This window comes from Anabrus simplex, chromosome 4, assembly GCF_040414725.1.
Source record: "Anabrus simplex isolate iqAnaSimp1 chromosome 4, ASM4041472v1, whole genome shotgun sequence".
In the NCBI taxonomy this organism is placed as follows: Eukaryota; Metazoa; Arthropoda; class Insecta; order Orthoptera; family Tettigoniidae; genus Anabrus; species Anabrus simplex.
In genome coordinates this window covers 250,820,629-250,843,526 of record NC_090268.1, presented here as the reverse complement: position 1 = coordinate 250,843,526, position 22,898 = coordinate 250,820,629, and the positions used below count along the sequence as shown (strand labels likewise).

Genomic DNA, 22,898 nt, shown 5'->3' with positions numbered 1-22,898 from the left:
GGTGAAGCAGTTGTTAATTTGATTACACAGATACTTCTGTCTTATGTCTGTGCTTTCACTTGCTGTTTCATGAAGGCTATTGAAAGTGGTTTCATGTTTTGTGGAAACATCTCTGCGATTTTAAATCTAAAAGTTAGGAGGGCTTGTAAATGTTCCATAGAGTATTCGTTCTTTTATCAACTTTATAATAAAGGTTTGAGTTAAGGGATGTGAGATATTCATGTTTTAATTTATATACGTTACAGAATTAAGACTTCAAGAATTAAAACTTAATCTTTGTCCTTAATTTTCCTGCAAGTTTTGCTTTTTTAGTGGTTGAATTTGTGCATGTTACCTAAAGCCGTGAACATTGAATTGGTAGTGTGTAAATGTTCCTGTTAAAATGTTAAGATAATTTGCGTTCATCTCTTTAGGGACGACTGGGGCAGTGTTCGTTTCAAGTATCTTTTATCATAAACAGAACTTTCAGGGTTAGTAATATTGGTCGCAAATGGACGGAATGATGGAATGCAAGTGAATACCGAAGAATATTACAATTGTGTATGGTTGGGACATCGGTATTGGCAATACTGTCAATATTACAGACTTTTACGCCTAGAGTGTGTGGGTAGAGCTCCACAGGGTACTTTGCTAAGATTATTACGAAAATAGTACTTTTAATACCGGGCGAGTTGGCCGTGCGCGTAGAGGCGCGCGGCTGTGAGCTTGCATCCGGGAGATAGTAGGTTCGAATCCCACTATCGGCAGCCCTGAAGATGGTTTTCCGTGGTTTCCCATTTTCACACCAGGCAAATGCTGGGGCTGTACCTTAATTAAGGCCACGGCCGCTTCCTTCCAACTCCTAGGCCTTTCCTATCCCATCGTCGCCATAAGACCTATCTGTGTCGGTGCGACGTAAAGCCCCTAGCAAAAAAAAGTACTTTTAATGTTGCTAATCTCACCTAAAAATGATTGTGGAAGAGAAGTGTGTACAATACGCTTGCCAGGGACCAACCTGCCCACCCGTAAAGTATAACCTAAAGTAGTGGTTGAGGTGCCATTATCCGTTGCTTCTACAAAGGCATTCTCTTTGTGCCAAGGATGATGGCATTGGCTCTCGTTACCAACCACGGCAAAAGAAAAAAATCTATAGAGACCCGCGAAGTTTGAAAATGTCATGGCGTTGGACAGTAACCTTGCACTTTCTCAATTCCTCCTTTGATCTCGAGGCTTATGGACAGTCATTGTAAGCTATCTTTGCTCATCCAGGCCAATCTCTGTCATGAGAACAGTGGCCCCGACCCTTCGAAAGGTTCTTTTCTATCGCCTTGGCACATACTGTCCGCACGGCAAGGAAAGAAGTATAGCCATATCTAACCAATGAGCAACAGTTGGCAGCATTGCTATTCTACTCATCTCTAGTTACCTCAGCGCTACTAGTGGACACCTAAGTATTAGACAAAGGACAGTCACTTCGCGCTCGCCACAGTGTAACCTTGTGTTACTAAACATTGCGGAGTAGTCTCTAGAGCGTTGCAGAGTGTGTGCATCTGTGATTTATTTTCCTCGATACTTGTCAAAGACCCTTCAACCTGCCCCTAAAAGTATTCTTACTTGTATAGAATAATTCAAACTGGCACAGCTGCTATCCAGTGATTGTCACCAAATTCTTTGTTCCTATTGGTCAGCTGCGATGAGCTGTGTTGCAGTTGATGTTCATATATTCCCCAATAGAGCTTACATGATGTGTGGACACAGGGATACAGCATTTGGTGAAAATAAGGAAATAGCAGTATTTGAAAGGGACTTGGTGTTTAGTGGGTGTGGTCGCACTATATTTCATGCAAGCGTTTTGACTATCCCTTTCCACCCTATTTTCTTTGAAATTTGAATTTTTTTTCTTACTCAAATGGATGTAATTTTGAGCCCAGATTTCAGGAAAAATAGTATAAAAAATTATTTTCTTTGCCATTCACGTGGAAAACCACCCGCACGATCATGCTAGTTATGGTTTATTTGAACACATTTCTTTTCTGAATGACACATGTTGATCATATGAAATTCTGTAATTGGATGATTTTATTTACAGAGAATCAAATATATGAACTAAAATAGGTTATAAAACGGGTATAGTGAGCATTGGTATCACCCAAATATCACTAAAATTTGTTACAAATGGAACATAATAATTGCTTTTACACATATCAAGTGAAAAATCTGCGGCAAATTAAGAAATGCCGTCGTCATTTGAGAAATATGAAAACATACTTAAGGCTTGTAGACAGGACTGGTTTGTCGTACTCCGCTGCTGGTGCCGTCTTTTGTTACTTTCTTCAGGTCCAGGGCTAGCACCGTGGAATGGGAGGGCTATGTCTGTGGATTCTCATTATCTTTGTCCATTCGCTGCTGGTGCCGTCTTTTGTTACTTTCTTCAGGTCCAGGGCTAGCACCGTGGAATGGGAGTGCTATGTCTCTAGATTCTCATTATCTTTGTCCATATGACTAGAGCGGCCAGTTCAAACAGCAGAATGGAGGTCAACAGAAAAATGTACATAGGATTCTAGGATGTTTTAAAAAGATTCACAATGAAATCAATATGTAAAAAAAACAATAAAAGGGACAACTTATCTTGAAGCCGCATGGTATGTTTCCTTTACAAAAGTTTAAACACATATGCTGCTTCCTTGTGGCTGACTATCAAAATAAAAACAACTGCAATACGAAGCGCGGAACCCGCATGATCATTGCAGTCCGGTGTGATGCAGGGAAATGGGCTAGTTTACTTTTAATAGAATAAAAACTGATTAATGAGGGGATCTATTCCTTGTGGAGTGTATGGTAACCATCTAATGATGAAAGTATGCAGAATGACACTATTGTTCATAATGCCGTTGTGTGCAATTTCAAACAGTCTTCAAATAAAATAACCTTACTTTTTTCAGTTTGTAATTTTTGGCTCAGTTTCAGCAGGACTCCTGGGGATGCTTAAAGGCCTTTGGCCCTAACGTGGGAGCTTACACCCCTGGATCTCCTTTGCTTGTCCCCAGCTGTATGGTCTTGTCTTTGGGTAGGACTATCCATTTTCAGGAAAAACGAGGAAAACACAGTGAAATAAAAAGATAGAAAATACACATGGAAAATGCAGGGAAATGACTTACTATGTCAAAATTAAGATTTTGATCTAAGATCTGACCCGAACGGAATGATCGAGCGAGACTGATGTGTAGATGTGGCACAAGTTCTAGACAGTGAGTAGTACTTTGAGAGATGGTGAGCACATACTTTAGTACGGGAGAGTAAATGAAAAAGATGGACATACTTGCGCTAAACACTCAAATTCCAGGTCTTTGACAGTGAAATGAAATGTTTATAGATAATAACTTTCCCCCATTAATTTGTAATTGCATTGTTCTCATTAAAGCAAAACTTAAATTATAAATTAAAATAACTATAATCTTCTTAATGTTCCTTTTAAAATGCCCAGTGTTTTAAAAACTACCCATGTAATTTACATTATTTAAAGGTGCTGACTATTATGGATTACCCAATATTATGGATTTCACCACTATTAAAGAGAAATTATTAATGAAATGCAAAATTATCATAGGAAAAAATTTACAATGAAAGGAATGTCAATGGTGCTTGTTTCTGTCACACTAGTTGACCGGCATACATGTTTGAAAGCCACTTCAATTTGCTACAGGAACTGGGATCCTCTTCCTGAGTTTTTGAACGCCAACCCAGTTGTTTCTGTTAAGAGCGTGTTTAGAAACTGGTACAGTCACACCAATTTCAAGAATAAGGTCCCTGATGAACACAGGTGTTAGTTTGGAGAGTGATCCCCCTGTGGGTTGGTGGGGATGGGGGGTGGTAGAATAACACCCATGGTAACACCCGTCTGTAAGAGGTGACTAAAGGGCCCCCAGGGGTTCTCAATGAGCAAGCATGGGTTGGTGACCACGGGGCCTTCTAGGTGAGTCCTGGCATTGCTTCCACTTTTGCCAGGATCCTCACTTTCATCTATCCTATCTGACCTCTTTGGTCAACTCTTGTTCTTTTTTGAACCAAACGCTATTGGGTTGCGAGGGCTGGGGGTCTTTCTTTTCACACTCTTTCTGGCCTTCGTCTTTCTTTGGCCGATGCCTTCATTTTTCAAAGTGTTGGATCACTTTCTTTTTCCTCTCTGATTAGTATTCATAGAGAATGGTTGCTCAGGTGAACTTCTTTTTAAAACAATCGGCACTACCACCACTTTGAAGAGTGATTGACGGATGGCGTGCTGTGAGCAATGTAGTTCATTTTCGTTGGTTGTAGTGTTAATTGTACCGGGCGAGTTGGCCGTGCGCGTAGAGGCGCGCGGCTGTGAGCTTGCATCCGGGAGATAGTAGGTTCGAATCCCACTATCGGCAGCCCTGAAAATGGTTTTCCGTGGTTTCCCATTTTCATACCAGGCAAATGCCGGGGCTGTACCTTAAGGCCACGGCCGCTTCCTTCCAACTCCTAGGCCTTTCCTCTCCCATCGTCGCCATAAGACCTATCTGTGTCGGTGCGACGTAAAGCCCCTAGCAAAAAAAAAAAAAAAAAATTGTGTGAATTGTTTAGAGTTTGGACCTTAAAGTGCAGTACAGTGTAGATAGAGCGCGCTTGGAGTGTAACTTAAGCAGTGTGTCACAGTTGCACATTTATTGTTTAAAATTTGAAGTTAATTCATAAATGGATATTTGATGCATGGTAAATTATATACTATGGTGCCTCTGTGGCTCAGGCAGCAGCGTGTTGGCCCCTCACCGCTGGCTTCCGTGGTTCAAATCCCGGTCACTCCATGTGGAATTTGTGCTGGACAAAGTGGAGGCAGGACAAGTTTTTCTCTGGGTATTCCAGTTTTCCTTGTCATCTTTCATTCCAGCAACACCCTTCAATATCATTTCATTTCATCTGTCAGTCATTAATCATTCCCCAGAGGAGTGCGACAGGCTTCGGCAGCCGGCACAATTACTATCCTCATTTCAAGATGGGGGCTTCATTCATTCCATCCCTGACTGTGTCACTGACTGAAAAACAGGTTGTAGGTTTTCATTTTCATAAATTAAATACTATTACTCGCGTATCTTTTAGCAATAATTCTTTGTACGGGTGTGAGGAGTAAGGAGGGAGCTAGCCCGGTTCTGGTAATAGTGCCAACTGAATGGAAATGAAATTGGAATTGAATCGATAGTATGGTCGATCTATAAGAATTTTTAAACCTTTATTATTATTAAGCCAACCACTGTGTCACACACACACACACACACACACACACACACACACACACACACACACACACACACACACACACACACACACACACACACACATTATATAACATTTCTCGATGCAAATCTTGTTCCTACCATGAATTCTATGTTTTGGCTTTGCTGTGTAAACAACAGTACTAGTGTAGTTGGGGACAAATCATGACGACCTCACACCACTACTTCCCAGCAGCAGCTCAGTGTCTATTAGCGACTTAAAGGATTTACTACCTCTACTACAGCCAGAGTTGCCAAATCGGCTACTGCACTCTACACAAAGAAAGGGTAAATACTACAGATAGTGAGGAAGAAAGTGATTTGGCAGCCTCTCCAAAACAAACAAAGATCAATTAGACCTTGTTAACTCAGCAGGGTACAGGATGTGATTGACTACTGGCTTCCAGCTCTCTTCTACGAATTGAGGCCGTCATGTTTTGTCCCCAACTATACGTAAACCGTACGCCAGATGTCTCACAGTGATTCATAGATCGTGTTCAACGGTTGCCAATGTGAATCTCGAAGATTGCTGAGGTCTACCGATTCAGCACTAGGGATTCCAGGTATTTCTAAAAGTTTCACGAGTAATAGTTACCTTAATCGCTGTCATTACTCTCAGATAACGTACACCTTATGTGATTTCTGCAAGGCCTGATATTCCCACTTTGGATGAACTGGGTTCAGGAAATGAAGTGTAGGATGATGTCTTGCTAAAAACTGTTCATTGTTGTCATCCTGCAGTTCGCCTGTTTTCCAAAACTTCTTTTTGTGGTTCACGTAATTTGCCCAGCTCATAAGCAATGAACTTAATGATCTGTATTGAAGAGCAATTACAAATGTGAAAGGAAGAGCTAAAAAGTTTCCACCTCTTCAATACTCATTTATTGTAACAATAATTACATAGATTCAGATCTTCAGCCAAAATTATGTTAAAAACAAGTCATGACATCTATATATATAAAATAACATGTCCTAACTGACTGACTGATTCATGATCACCAAGCCAAAATTACTGAACATAAAGAAATGAAATTTTGAGGATACATTTATATTACAATGTAGGTGCTCGCTAATGGAGGATTTTAGGATATTCTGTTGCTAAGGGGGTGAAAAGGTGGGTGAAGTTTTGAAATGAGAGTATCTATATCCCAAAAACTTACTGTTTAAAGACATGAAAATTGGTATTTAAAATCTTCTTTAAAAATAAGGAAACGCATATTTTTTTGTTTTCTGAAAATCCTCTTGAGGGTTGTGAAAAAAGATGAGGAGGGGTTTGAGTACCTTTTTTTAGGATACATATATCTCAAAAACTGAAGACGTTACAGTCTTGAAAATTGGTATATGAAATCATCTTTGAAAATAAGGAAATACGTATTTTGTTGTTTTTTGGAAAATCATCGTAAGAGGAGGTTAAACAGGAGTCACAAAGGGGGTGGATTTTTTTAATGAGTATAATCTCACCCTCAGAACAAGACTGTCGTAACGCCCAAAAGTTGAATTTTGAGTTACGAACACATTAAAAACTGATATTTTGTCCTGTATCGAACAGTAAAACTGTTGTATCTGTAAGTCATACCGTACCATTCAAAACACGCAAACAACAGTTTTTAGGTTTTGTGAATTTGTAGAGGTTTATACTGATAAACTGTTGTATCTCTATTATGACAGTCTTCCTGTAGAACATTTTGCAGAGGTACATACTGACAAAACTGTCATAAGTCGTGTGTGGGGCACATTATTATTGTCTGTATAGTGTTGACAGTGTTATGCTTTCTATAGAAAGATAGTATTGTACCAAGGCATTGGCAAGTTGCGATTGTGTAGCGAGTAAAACTCCACAAAGTGATATAGATGCAATGATGTCCTGTCGAGATTGCAAACGTGTATTCCCAAGTAGAGGATCATTACTCTGTCACATTTCTTCTGGTGAATGTTGTATTAGTGTAATTGATCGAGCAGAAGTAGTGTAGCATGATGCATGTTGACATCGTTAATTTGCCATCTCAAAGAACATACATAGACCTACTGCCGTGTTCACTAGAGACCAAGAGAAATGCTGATTTAGAAAAAACACTTGGAGGTAACGATATTAAAGTATGTGATTTTGATCTGCAGTCTGTCCTTCAGGCATCATGTGGTGATCTATCAGTGTTTTATTATAAATGATGGCTAAATGTGTACAGTTTCACAATTTTTGATAATGCAACAAAAAACGTTATTGCTACCTTTGGAATGAAGCATCTGGTAAGAAAGGAGCAATAGAAATTGCATCTTGTGTCTATGAATATCTCAAATCCATTGAGTGTAAAGACGTTGGGCCGATTGCAGAAACGATGACTAATTTTAAGCCTTAGACATCATCTACCTAAACAACGTCTAAATCATTCACGATCTTCCATTGCATAAACAATGTTCAGTCGATGTTTAACTAGACATCCCTTAAAGTTTCAATTTTGGTTTGAAAATGGAGACAGAAGCATCTTTCATGCAACTCTTTGCTTGTCACAAGCAATGAAATTCGTCGGTGCGCGCGCCGAACGCCAGTCAGCTGTTTGTCTTCCTACACATTACTCAAATATGGCTGAGCATGACTTGCCCACTGATAAGAGTATCGCTTTCGGTGCAAATTAAATATCATAATATTATCGGCACTAAAGCGACACGCCACTGTACGGGGAAGTGTAGCTTTCATTATAGTGTTGTTACAGTGAGTGTAATTTACTCATAAATACAGTAGCTTCGACGAAGGAAAGATGAAGCAATAGTAATGTGTAACCGAGTGTGTTGTATGGGCCATATAGAAGTAGCTTGCATTCTGGAGATCGTAGATTCGAAACGCATCATCGGCAGCCCTGAAGACTGTTTTCCGTAGTTTCCCTATTTTTACACCAGGCAAATACTAGGGCTGTAATTATGGCCACGGCTCTTCTTCCCCAGTCCTCTTTAAACGATAATCACCACCACTTGCCTTTTCCTATCTGATAGTTGCCGAAAACCTATGCGATTATATACATAAAAATCCCATACAACCTACTTTTTAGTTTTCACTATTATGTGTGTTTACTTGGCAGTAAATATAATTGAATCTATCCCGGTTGATGTATGTGACAGCCCTCTGACGATCGGGACACGTAATTCTGATATGTATGTAGTCGAAGTGACCTATAATTCCATGGAAATTACCCGATGTATATAATAAAATATATCGATTGCCAAGAAAATTGTATTCAAGTTGACAGTTACCGGACTGTCACTTTGTCAGTCTCAAGAAACGAGTCTCTCGTAAAGCAAAACCTTATTTTATGATTATCTCCCCGAGCATGTCAAACGAATTGCTGCGATTTAGCAGCGGGCAACCCACAGAAAGGCCGTCGGACTAACCTTTCTTCCCGGAATCGTCTCAGCATGATAATACAAATTACATATTTCACGGTACATAACCTCTGATTGAGATTCACTCCTGTCATTTGAGGTTAAACAGTGCTCTCGGCAGTGTTTAAACATGACCGGTTGAACATCGGTTTTAGACAGTGTCTAAGTGATAAATGACGTCTCTGCAATGCGGCAGCCATACTTAGGCATTGTTTAACCGTAGACATCGTCTAAATGCCGTTTCTGCAATCGGCCCATTATGTTTTACAGTGATAATTGCCCTGCACAGAACCAGAATAAGTTCCTAGCAACAATGTATCTGTATGCAGTGGATACCATTCCAAACCTACAATCCATAACTCACAAATATTTAATTGTAGGAGATATGCAGAATGCTGGTGATTCTATGCATTCCTGCATAGAGAAGCAAAGGAAAAGAGCTTTAAGGAGTGGTCCATTGTATGTGCCTGCACAGTGGACTGGAATAATAAAATGTGCCACGAAGAGAGGGACAGAATATCAGGTCAGAGAGATGAATTCCATGACTTGAAGAAATTAACTGACAAAATGGGTAGCAACTACGCAGTGAATGATAAAGGAGAATCAGTCAAATGAAATGAAATTAGTGTTGAAAGTAGATAAGGGCCAGAATTATACTCTATGCTACAAGACAAACTTCGAGTGTGAAGAGTGCAATTACATTAAAATATTAGGGGCCGTCAAAGGGGAAGAAGATCAATTCGAACACAATCCAGTTACTCCTGCCTACAAATGACAACCGTGTATCTTGGCTGAAAAGAAGAAAGACCTAATGTCATTGTGTGATTGAAATATAATACCAAGTGCTTTTTACCAATCATTGCCAGTTTCACAAAGTAAATTTTATAATACTATTTATTCTTTTTATTTTAAGAATTTATAGCCCATTTAATATTAGGACATATGAATTGCAATATTATTAACTTTAATAACACTTTATTTAAATCCTCATGATGTCTCAACTCACTTCTGTGCATTTCCTACTGTATTGTATGACTGATGTCACTTTTTTCATTTCAACAATATACCAACACACAAACTGTCGTAACTATAGTTTGTAGTTTATTTTACGCCTATTTTTATACATTGAAGGTAAACAGTTACATTTTCAGGTGGCAGATTGATATACAAGTGTGAGTAAAAAAATTCTAGTGTCTATCTTAAAACCCTGAATTTTGAAGTGCATTTGAAATCTGTTATTGCAATTTACTCAAAATAGTGATTTGGTAGTTACGACAGTCTTGTTCTGAGGGTGTGAAATGTTACAGACGTGAAAATTGGCATTTGGAATCTCCTGTAAAACTAAAGGAACACGCATTATTTGTTTTCTGAAAAACCACTTAAGGGGAAGTGTTAAAAGGGGGTGAATTTTTAAAATGAGCAATCTGTATTATATCTAAAAAACTTAACATGTTATAGACATTAAAATTGGTATTTTTAATCTCTTTTAAAAATAAAGTAACACATATTTTTGTTTTAGGAAAGACACTTAAGGGGTAGGTAAAATTACTGAAAAAGGGTTGAATTATTTTATTAGGATGATGGTATCACCAAAACTGAAGATATTACAGATGTGAAAATTGGTATTTGGAATCTCCTTTAAAAATAAACGTGTATTTTTGTTTTCGAAAAATTCACTTAAGGGGGTTGGTATGTTTAAGATAAATTTGCAACAGTAATGAAATTTATGCAGACAATGGTGTTCCTAATAATGGAGGTCCATTTTTTTCTGGGGTAACTTTGGACAGTTACCACAAATAAATCCCACAGAAATTTGTTTTATTCATTGATATGTTGTTAATTACCAGGTTAGCAGATAATTTTGTGTGGTCTCTGTTTTCCTGCACTTCTGGGCCAGCTTATGTCCAAATTACACGGAGGAGGATGAGATTCTACAAATTTAAAATCTGGAATACATCTTCTTGATGAAGAGCATATGCTCAAGCAGGTGCCAGAAAAGAGGACCGGAAATGGTACCACAGAGTTTCAAATTTCTGTTTCCTCTGCTGTGGTAGACATTCTTGAAAAGTTACATTGTGAGACTCCAAGAAGGAAGAATGGTGGAAAGAAAATTAATGTCCAGCCTGGAAATAGTTCTACCAGTGAGGACTGCTACCACTAGTAAGCCTGCCAAGAGAAGATTTGACACCTCCACCGAGTGCTGCTAGCCAAGATGCTCGGCCTAAACAACACACTCGTGCATCCACCCTGAAAACAGCTTTCCGTAACCTTTACCTTGATTTATTGTGTGTGGTTTAGGATATTATAATTATCAAGTGTATGATTATTGTGTGCTCATTTAAAATTTGTTTTATAATTAACTTTCCTGGCAGCTTCTTTCTCTATACTAGCATCTCCAAAATGATCCCAGGGAGTGTATACAGTTATGTTTTATACCCATGTCTAATGGGGGTAACATTGAATGCTAATAAAAAAAAAATGTAATTTCACTGAACTAATTTGTTGAAGATAATAATATTAGCAGTAAGTTAAGATTATGATGAAGGTATTACAGCAATTTTTCTCCGCGTGGAGTGAGCAGTTTTAGTATCGTAATGAAGAATGTGAAAAATATGTCCAAAGTTACTTTGTTTGACAGTATACAAGCTAAAAATCACAATGTAAGAAAGTATTGCCAAAGTTCTATACTAGACACAGTTAAAAATATGTTGAGTGGAAGACATTCTTGATTATTAATGTAGGTTTGCTTGGCTATATTTGTTGAATTCTGGTTCATCACAGTTTTAGTGAGATATTATTGTGGTGATTTTTCTGCCTGGCACACTAGCAAAGTCAACAGTAACTTAGAAGACAAAATACCGTGTAGTCGACATACTTTGTCCTTGTGGCAGCCTCCGCATGGGGGAAGTTGTAATACTGTAATAATAAATTGAATATCCAAAGCAGTTTAGAACCCTATTTTATTTATTTATTTATTTATTTATTCATTCCTGACTTACCTTTGTGGCGAAGTTAGGGCTCATGGCCCTCTCTTACACTTAACCACTATAAACAAAATTTAAAAATGTGAACATAAAAGGACATAGAAATTCTAAAAAGAAATAATACTACGGACAGATAATTCTAAGACTAAGTTAGGCCTACATATCAGTACAGCAATTAATGTGACAACAACAATAATAATAATAATAATAATAATAATAATAATAATAATAATAATAATAATAAATTAAGAAAACCCATTCACACAACATACACACAATGACACACAACTCAGTTTTATGTTCCCAGGAAAAACTTTCTGCAGGCAGATTTGAATTTAGATTTTACATAGTATACTAAGTTATAGTTAAAATACACATTCAATTTTACAATGAAAATTAATTCGTGTATCTAATAGGCAGAAAATGAAGTGGATGAAGTTAATAAAATATTTGTAACTGCATGGCTTCTTAAACAAATGATACGGGGGGTTTTGATAATTCGATGTTGCAATAATTTAAATGAAAGTTCGTCATGCCTTCTTCTTTCAAATGCATCACATTCAAACGGTAGGTGGTCCACTGTTTGTGAGGATCCACAGACACACTTGTAGCCATCAGGACGATTGATTCCAAATCGATGAAAATAATAACCAAATTTGCCATGACCAGTCAAAAATTGAGTTATTTCAAAGCTTGGCACCAACACGTTACTTTGCAGGCGGTTGAAAACCTCGGGAAAGAATATTTCTCTGGTGACTTAGCCTCTAGTGGAAGAAGTCCAAATGTTGTTCCATTGATGGATTACGTGCTTCTTTATGATGTTTTAGCGTAGCTAGGTGACGTTTTGTCATAAGTAATTTCCAAATTCGATGTAGCTGCTGCTTTTGCCAGAAGATCAGCTTTCTTGTTTCCAGATATTCCACAATGACCATGAATCCAGTCAAAACAGATGTGCTCTTCTCTTATGACATATTTTATTTAAACATTTTCTTCCACCTGACCAAATTTATTTATTTCCTACTGTAATTTATTCAGAGTCAATTGTATGGTCTGCATTGAACTGCGAATTTATATCCACCTTTATTTAACTCCATATATGTTATTCCGCCTCGTGAAACATCCATCGTCCTTCAAGATTCCAGAAGCAGAAGAGCTTTCTTCTAGCATCTTACTTCGCATCGACAATTATTTCTAGTTTATAAACATCTTGAGAAGACAATGTTACGGTACTTTAATTTCAATTGATCTCTGAATGAACATCATCATCGCTTGAAAACCAACCTTTTTCGATTTCCACTTTCACAACTTGTCATTTTTATACGATGCACGGGACCTTTTTTATGGATCTCTATTTTTTAACATAATATAGCGCTTCTCTGGACTCCTAAGCCTCCACGCGCAACAATTACCTAGTTCCAAAAAACTGAAGAGCCTTTCCAACATCCATGTGTTTTGACGTCTATGAATACCTTAAAAAATGACGTAACTTCTTCGAATATATAACAGCAAACTCAAGAAGCCAGCATTCAACTGATAATTCTTCTTTATAACCTTTTAGTGCACACTGGACTTTTAATGGTGTACGGCGCACTGAACTTTATTCATAAATAAACAACATAACTTCCGCTCAGAGCTTCGTCAATAGGAAGAGTTATTTTTAATATATTGCTGCTCAATATCCCACATGGTATGTACTTTTAAAAAGACTGTACTTGTGTTTACATTGTTTATTTTTTCTTCGATATTTACGCTTTAATTTATTTCAGGCTGATGATGACCTATAACTAGGTTGAAACTAGTCCCTATGTAATTTAAACTATTTACATTTTGTATTGAAAAGGTGGACCCAAAATAATATATTAATTTACACGTAAGTGGAGGCAATGTCAAGACTCGGCTAGGGGAACTGGTCGCCAGCCCACACTCCAAAGTTCTGAGCCCCTAGCCCCCCTTTGTCGCCTCATATGCCTAGCTGGGATACCATAGTTGTATTCTGCCGCACTTACACACGGGGAGAAATACCTTCAGGAGTGTTCGGCAACAGTTGTTCCGCAAAGCACTTCTCATAAATTTCACCGGTCATTTCCTTGTGGACATCTGCTGTGATTTTGTGGCATAAAAACGGTAGTTCAGCATTTGGAATAAAACCATGTTACGTACCTGCGTGAACTAATGTGAGTCATGGTCCTCAGCCTTTCGGTGTCGTAAGGCCCAAACTCATCCCTTTGATAGCAGCCTGTGTGCACTTTTCACCATTGTATTCTTCCATTTTTGGCCACTGATTGTCCAACATCTACCTAGAATTCATCTGTAAATTATATGTTTATTTTGTGTCCTTTAACTTATCTCCCTGAAATATAGTGCCTGCGTTGATGACCTAGATGTTAGGCCCCTTTAACCAACAAGCAATATATCTGTGCCTACAATTAATGATTTAATCGGTTTTGATGTAAGCTGCTTTATTACCTCGTTTTAAGTAATGGAAGCCTATATCATGTAAGAAGTAATAAAACATAGTTTTGTAAAACTGTGGTAAAGAATTGTTTCCATTTACCCAAGTCAAATAACGTTCATTGTCGGTGGTGTGCTTGCAAATAAGAGTGTAACAGCCTGATGCAATCCATTTTGCACAATATATTATTTAATTTTCCTGCATTTTTCTGCCATCCTCTTGTTTGCTTTTTAGCGTGTGTGGGAGTTCGCAGAGGACCCTGTGTGTATTCATTCCATACATCATTGATTGTTCTTTCGGAACAACCTGTAGCTCTGGCTAGCAATTTTACTGACTTTGTTACCTGCATTACTTGCTTTTGAAAAATAATCCAGAGCAATCATTATAATACTGCATTCTTTCTCCCTGAGTTTACCTATGAACTTTCCTTCTTAATTGGAGGATCCATTGTGTACTACTGCCTTGTTTCTTTGAACTATGAATCCCCACGCATGAGTATGAACTCACAAACGATACAAACACAATCCACTTTTTCTCAAAAATTGTACATCTATCAGTATTATGCTACAGATTTAAATGTGCACTGTTTGTAATACTTTCCCACCAGCAGTTCAGCCAGCCGAATCACATGTGGAACCAAAACGGTGGAGATTTACTTCCTGTTGTAAATGAAGAACTAAGTGAGATAAGAACATGGAGTTTAAGAAAATAACTTCCACATCCAAAGGCAATTTGCCTCACTTTGATCCCCAATGTAAAGTCGGTAGCAAAGGCATTGGCCAGCAACTGACCTTTTTGTGTTAGCATATAAAAATCTCTGAACATGACTGAAAAGAAAAACACATATTGCAGTTTCTTATCATTTAAATTTAAAATGAAATTTACATTGAGCTAAAATATTTCTGTACTAGTAGTGAAAAAAATTACAAACGTAATGAATATAAATTAAGAGTTATGGCATGACAAGCTCCATACAATGGGAATGTTTCATTTGGCGCATCTTTCAATCATATTGACATATTCACTCTCAATTTTTTTATATTTTTTTGTTGGGGACATCAGGTGTGATTTTCACCAGCCCGCCTGGTGGTTATGATTGTTAAGGCGCTGATGTCTAAAGGGTCTGATACCGAGGTTAGCCGGTTCGAGTCCCGTTGGTTGAAAAAAATTTCACCATCAGAATATTGGCCGGCAGGGTAGGGGAGGTGGTGGTATTCAATTTCTAATCACTAGATTGCGTGCCAAAAGCCTGGATTAAATTCCAAACATCTCCGCAGTGCTCATATGGAGTTAGGGCATATGACGCTGTTGATGGTAATTCGTCCGTCGTATGGCGACGTTAAGCCTTGAGCAGACCCCTTGGTGCTATTAGACAGGAGTAGGCTATGTGCCGGCACTGGGTTTGACCCTCTCTCTACTATCATATATCACGTCATTCATTTCATCTCATTAACTCCTCTGATGAGGTTGACGTCAGAAAGGGCATCTGGTCATAAAACCCGCCATGACAGATTCTTCTCACCTCATATCCGACCTCGTAGGGAAACGGGACAAGGGCTGGACAAACACATCAGATGCGATTTTCACCCATTTTAAGCAATAACCTTAATTACAGACATGTGGCAAACCCCCTAATTAGAGGACAGCTCCAACTGCAGAACATGGGAGAAGGAAAGAAATGAATTGTCCCATTACGGTTGTACTGCCTTTTAAGGTCTAAATGCTTTGTAGTGACTGTTTACGATTGAATTACTGATAATCTACTTCAGATTGGCAATTAATGATAAGATGTAGCTTGTTTGACATACATTTATTTCAAGTTCCTTATGTCATAAAGGGAAATGAGGAAGGGGATGTAGGAGATGTTAGCTATTAGTCAACATTAGAAAAAGAAAGGAAGAATATGCTGAAGTAAACAAAAGGGTATTAGACAGAGTACAGCCATGATTCAAATACACTTATTGTACTGAATAAATCCCCATTTACTGGGCTGAGTGGCTCAGAAAAAATCGTGCCGCTTCTCACTTCCTCGTCACATACTTAGGTAAATAGCAGCATTTTTCAGTCTACACGAATATTGTTTTTGCAAGTATTTTGTGGTGAATATGATTTTTAATGCTAAATTCATGCCAATGGTGTGATACCGTCAAATGGTTAGTTTTTTGATTATTCACGAATAAAAACATTGTTTTCTGATTTTATTCATGAGATTAGTGATTTCCGCACATAAAATTCAGTTTCCAAAATTTTTTATCATTAATGCGAAAATATCACAACCTCAAAAGAACTAATCACATCAGGATGACTACAGGTAAAATGAGACTGAAGTTCACACGTATGTTTTTGGATTAAAGATGCGTGGGATCTTATTCCTGAGGATCTCCTCATGAAATTCTTAAAAGAAAAGGAGCATTTCAAATGTAATGGATGGGATGGAAAATGATGCAGGTTGGAGCCTGATGACGCTTCAAGTTCTGCAGGCGATTACAGTAGTGCTGACAGATCACTGAAGGTTTACGTTTAAATGTCGAGTAAAATGCTTTGAAATGTTTGTTACGATACTCGTTATACTGTAATTGGTCATTTCTTCACTTTTATCAACATGTAACATTCTACTTTTCTTCCGTTTTAGATAGAATTCCGATTTCCCATGGACTTTGTGTATCGATTATTGCGTGTCTGAAGTTGATGTGCAGTATATCTGGTCGTGTGTTATTATGTTTGTCTTGTGTTGTTGTCATCTGTTCTGGCACATTTCAAGTCACGCGGAAGCCAAATACGGTTACCGTACACTCTCGCATTAGAATATGCAATAGAAAGTTTTTATGTATATGATTCAAAAGCGAAAGTCTTGAAGTGTAAATTATCTAACATGTAAGTCACATGGGAAAGGAAGGATTTGTGCAACAAACACCTGAATAGTGACGTCGATAAGAAAAACAAGGAGTCTCATGTACATAAAAGAAAGCAGTTGTCGAATGCAGATAGTCTCGAGAATGGCAACAAGGTTAACGGATAAAGAAGACTTCATCAATAGTACGGTGTCGGCCTTCCTGGGATCAAATCTTCCTCTCAATAAGCTTGACCATCCTAGTATACGAGCTAGGCTGAGCACATATATTGAGGGTAAGTAAATAATATATTATTTCTGGCATATAGGTTATATCCACTCTCCAATCTCAACCAAACTAAAACTGTTTCCAACAAAAGAATAAAGTAGACACAAACATTTTGTATCATTCCGTGAAGTTCTACGTGTCTCGCTGCCTGCTCTTTACGTCAGTATGAAAATTGACAGATTTATACATGTCAAAATATTTGAGATACGGTAACAAAAATACATCATCTTTGCTATAAAATACATTTGCCATGAAAATTAATAAGTATGCCTACTTATGTGACATTTCATTAATCCGAACTTGCAAGAGGCTCGATTCCCTGCAGATCAGACAATTCGCTGTCACTTGAATCACTAGAATCCTTTCCTAAATTGGTAACCATTTTTTCAACTACAGTATCTATGGCACTTTCCAGGATCCACAGTTTTCTCTTCGTGCACCACATTTTGGATATAGGAATGCCATTGATCAGCTGTCACCTCATGAAATGCTGTGTTAAAATGGTGACGCATGTTACGAAGTTTGAAAGTGGCAACTTAAAGTTTGATCTGGCTCCACAACATCTCTGTTGGGTTTAATTCAGTGATACGGGGGAGATCTAAGTACAGTGTAGCCTGCTTGTTCGGTTAAGTCATCTATTGCATATTTCTCAAACCGAGGCCTGAGTCATCACCAATTCCAGCAATTCGGTTTTAAGGGCCGTGAAAGCAGCTGTTAGGCCTCCAGCATTTCGTACGGTGATATTAGAGCATTCAGAAAGCAGAAGTAATTTATCATGCCAGCTATTGGTTAAGTCCGGCTAGTGACCAAACCATTGGTCTGGATTGCTTAGGTCTGTCTAGTGACCAAGCCATTGGTCTGGGATCAAGCAAAGGGTTAAGGCCGCAAACCGGCTGTTAGGCCTCTAGCATTCCATACGGTGATAGCAGGGCATTCTAAGTTGGATAGTGGCGAAAAGTGAACACTGACATAGCTGCAGCTTTTGGCAAAGGAATAATTTGTTCTGGGTAGTTAGGTCTCGGGATCGAGAGTGCAGTGCATTTGATGTGACGTCTGCCCGCCAATGCCTGTTGATTGTTTTTTCATTACCTCCGTTGGTTATTGATATGGCTTTGTGCGGTGGGGTATGTGATTATTATTTGTGGTTTTGCTTGCAATTATTGTGAGAAATTTACTGGTTTAGTGCAATTCTATCAAGAGCACGACTTGCTTTCAAGTAAGAGAGTGTGTGAGAAATGTGGTCATGATGTAAAATTGACTGATTAAGAATAGCAATCGCATAATTTTTACCTGTTGCCGGAAAGACTAAGAAGTGCCCAACGCCGTTGATATAAGAGGGCGTGGAAAATTACTTTCTTTGCTGATTCCAAGTTATCCCTATTTGAGATAAGAGTCTGGCGATCGCAACGGAGACTTCTTAAATAATTCAACTGACCGTAAGCTGACTAATTCTGTGCAGATCTGTGCTATCGTCTTAGATTTCACCTCATGTGTAATAACACAAGGCAATGAGAATTCGGTTCTCTGTAGAAACAGGTAGACCTCCGGGTTGCATGCTCATAATAGGATAGGACGCACAACTTCTATCAGATCTCTTGTATTCGTCTTCGTAAAACTATATCTGTTCATAAAACTGATATCATATTTCAGGATGAAAATCGGTTGTATTCCATACCTTTTCATATGTCTTAACTCCCTTATTTTGCGAACTAACCGCAACTTCATGTATGACCTCCATGGTTTGAAGTTAGTCCTCGTTTGAACTACCTCTAGACCAGGGCTAAACTTAGTCCAGACTAAAGCTGGATCATCCTTGGACTAACAGGAAAAGCCGTTTGTATGCTCTTAGTCCATAGTTAGTGCGGCTTTAGTCCGGACTATACACTACTATGAATAGCACCCTATGTGTCGTCCACAGAAATATTTTTGGTGGGGATTTAGGCAGCCTGAAAATGTTCGTTTATAATTTCCAGGAAAGGCTGAATTCTGAAAAGCTTTTTAGGTTCCGTATGTATCTCGTCTGCCTGCTGTCATTTCTTGATGGATGCATACCTTTGCATCCATCTCTTGGCACAGGCCAGAGCAAAGTATAGCTTCCACTGAAGTCCCATTCTCATCCCTGGTGTGATAATACGGAAGCTGCTGAGGTATGGGTTTTGCTGAGTGATGACATTCGGAGCTTATCCAGTGCGTCTAAGGGTTGTGAAAGGTGTTGCTCGTAGGGTTCTTCTAGTTTCACTAGAAATGGATTTCTATAAGTGTGAATTGCCCAGAGTAGTGGGGAGGAAAAGTGCGCATTATACCGGCTAGCGACGGAGTGTCATTGCACCAGCCGTGCTGTGCTCCTGCGGAACGAGCTAAAAAAGGAACCCTGTAAGTGGAGCTGGTTTCGACCCTTCCACTGGGTCATCAGCCTCAATCACAATCGGAAATTGAGGCGGATTATTGTCAGTACGGACCATAATGAAATTAATTTCACAAATTTTAAAAGAATTTTTACTGTATGAAGTCTTTGCAACATAAATACAATTGTAGAATTCTTAATATATTTCTGTTGTGTATTTTGTGTTATGGATGATTCGGGTTGAAATTACACCAAATATAATTATAGAAAATAGAAAACTGCAAATGAACTACAGTGAATTATAAAGCCTATGCAGTATGTTGCGGGAAGTTCATCATATTCTCTTAGATAACTTTTAGGTGATCGGGAAAAATGAATTTTAGAACCAAAATCAGCATATGCAAATGAACTAGAATTATATATTTTCATTTCCGAGAGTGAAAAAAGTTAAAATGTGTTATAGGCACCGTGCAGATAGATCGAAATGCTACTACTAGCGCTACATAGTGGCCCGTTCTGAAACAAGAGGTGAGGCGTAGTGCGAGAGTCTCAGTACAACATGTGTGACAATCGAACAAGTTGTGGGTTTAAAACGATTCAATTCGGACATCTAAGTGAATCATCATGCAATAAAGGAAGAAACCTTGTTGTCAGTGGCCACGTGAACGGCGTTAAAGAGTTAATTTCGAATGGTTTCAGATACATCACAGGAAAAGTCACCCGACAAACGTCTGTCACTTTGCCGCCTTATGACGTGAAACTCGAGGTAGGAAAGGTGTAGTTAGGTAACAATTTATAAAGGTTATTTACTTAATGCATGTTTGCTAAGTTGTACGCATTTTTACTTTGTGTTCAGGTTGACCAGAATCGTAATGTCTCTACCAACGAATGTTCCTGTCCTGCCGACACCAGAGGAACTTGCAAACACATAGCTGCGGTAGTGTATTATATAAATAATGAAAGTGTTGTCTCCAAAACGGACCGTCCGCAACAATGGGGAGAACCGAACCCGAAAACAATGTTAACAGAAAAATATAGAAAAGGCAAACGAGTAGAACTGTTCGGTAAAAAGACTTTGGAGACATCTCTTCCCCTCTTCGAATTAACTGAGGATATTTTAAAACACATCCCTTGCAGTCGTCGTACAATGCTTCGAGCAGAAGCAAGTACTGAAATCGAACAATCGTGCAGGGCCGTAGTCACATCATTTATAGACAGGGCAGTGAATGATGTGGAGAGAGAATGTGAGGAAATTGTGACACAGCTATTATATTTACAAGTCTCTAACGACGTGCGCTTGCCAGACAAATACACCTTTCGCACTGTGAGTGACGAAATGTTTTTTACCAGCAAAGTGCAGGCTGATACAGATCATATAATTAAAATCTCCCTGGACACTATCTCTATCAGAAAGCCCTCGATGATTTCAAGAAAGGAAGATAAGAATATCTGCTAGCACGAAGGCACATCGGATCAAAACTAGGCGACATAACTTTGATACTTTAGCTCTCGCATTTGTAACTGAATCTCCAATTGGGGGAGCTGCTTTGAACAATCTTTCTTACGGAAGTGAAATGGAAAGTGAAGCAATAGAATGCTATGGAAGTTCATTTGGTGTTCGTGTTATTCGATGTGGGTTAATAATCCACAAGAAACAACCTTGGATTTGTGGATCTCCAGATGGCATAGTTCTCAAAGGAAATGTAGCTGACAGTGTTAGAAGCTAATTGCCCATCTTCCTGTAAAGATAAACCAATAGTAGATGAGTCAGGAAATGTGCGAGTACGTTATCTTTACTTTGATGAGCAAAATAACATACAGTTAAAGACAAATCATATGTATTACACACAAGTACAAATACTGATGTATGTAGCTGGCTTGTGGAAATGTGATCTATATGTATACAGCAAAGCACAACAGTTGCCAATACATTATTTATCAGGACAATAAGTACGTCGAGGAATGTCTCACCAAAATGACAAAGTTCTATTTCAATAATTACTTGCCAAAAATTAGCGGTATTCCTAATAATAATAATAATAATAATAATAATAATAATAATAATAATAATAATAAGTATGTATTTGTCAATCCCTGCTTGTTGAACGTTGAAAAGATCAAAATGTAAACAAAAATATATAAAACAAACTGATGGTAGAACAATTCTCCAACTATTCTTTAATTATTGGAGGTTGCAAATTCGTTAACACGCAACACATATGCACGATGTCATGCACGTGTGGAAAAAGTTCTGTTGGCAATTTCTGTAATATATTGTATATTTTGATTCTTTGAATACACCTTTCTACGTGAATTCTAACAGTCGCAATATTGCAAGTACTCTCAACTTCCTCAGCTATTAATCTCCTGTCATGTAAGAACGGCGGTGTCACTATTACGGCACCGCGGCCAGATAAGTTAGTTCTGATGCCAGTAAATCCTTTATCAGCCATGACCTCATCGCTAGGTTGAAGGAAAGTTAATAAACCACTGTCAGTTGTTATGAATGAGTCGCTAACTTTTCCACCGTAACATTTAGATTTAAAGGCGATCATACCACTAGGCGTGATTGCAATTAAAACTTTTGCCGTGTAAGAACCCTTGTATTGAGAATAGAAATACACTGTCTGATCTACTTGGGGAGGCTGTTCAACCCTAAATTCCGTGCAGTCAATAATGACTCGACAATTACCGTAATTTCCCTTAAATGCTGGAGGCATTGTTTCTTGAGCACTTTCCTTACTAAGCTAGAATATAAAATGTTTCGTACGCAGTGCCAGTTGCATAAGTACGGTCGTAAAAATACGTGAAATTGTTGTCCTGTTAACACCGAATAGCACTCTCAAAGCAGAATAGGAGAGTCCGGTTTTAATTTTCACTAGGAAAGTCAATAATCTGGTTTATTTACATAATTTCGAAACGTTACAGTTTGGTAATAATGCAAGCAGCAAGGCAAAGACGTTGAAGTTCACACCTGTTAAATCACGCATTTGTGTATTGTTCCTTATGGAACTGTAGCCGTGGAAAACCTGGACCCTTGATGTCTGCATGATCGTCTTCCGTTCCACACATTTTATCATGTTTCGTAATGTCCCCTCTCAGACCGAAATTAAGTGGAATACATGCTTGTGTATTTACGTTGCTTTTATTTACTGAAGAAGAAGTCATGAAGTCTGAATCATGAAAATCGGATGCATCTGTTCCCAAACTGTACTCGAAAATTTTCCGTCTGATTCTTTTTTAATCGCTTGAGTTGTCTGTGAAAGCGCTGTAAGCTGGGTCCCGGTGACACATTCCTCTTCTTGTATTCATCTGGAAATATTGTCGGAACATAGGCTGGACTTAGTGGGTGTCCAGATC

General features: G+C 38.3%; 1 protein-coding gene across 1 annotated transcript in view; it reads left to right on the top strand.

Moving 5' to 3' along the window:
* Tnpo (transportin 1) overlaps positions 1-22,898 on the top strand; it is a 341,883-nt gene that overhangs the window by 421 nt on the left and 318,564 nt on the right. The gene's annotated exons all lie outside the window — the stretch shown is intronic.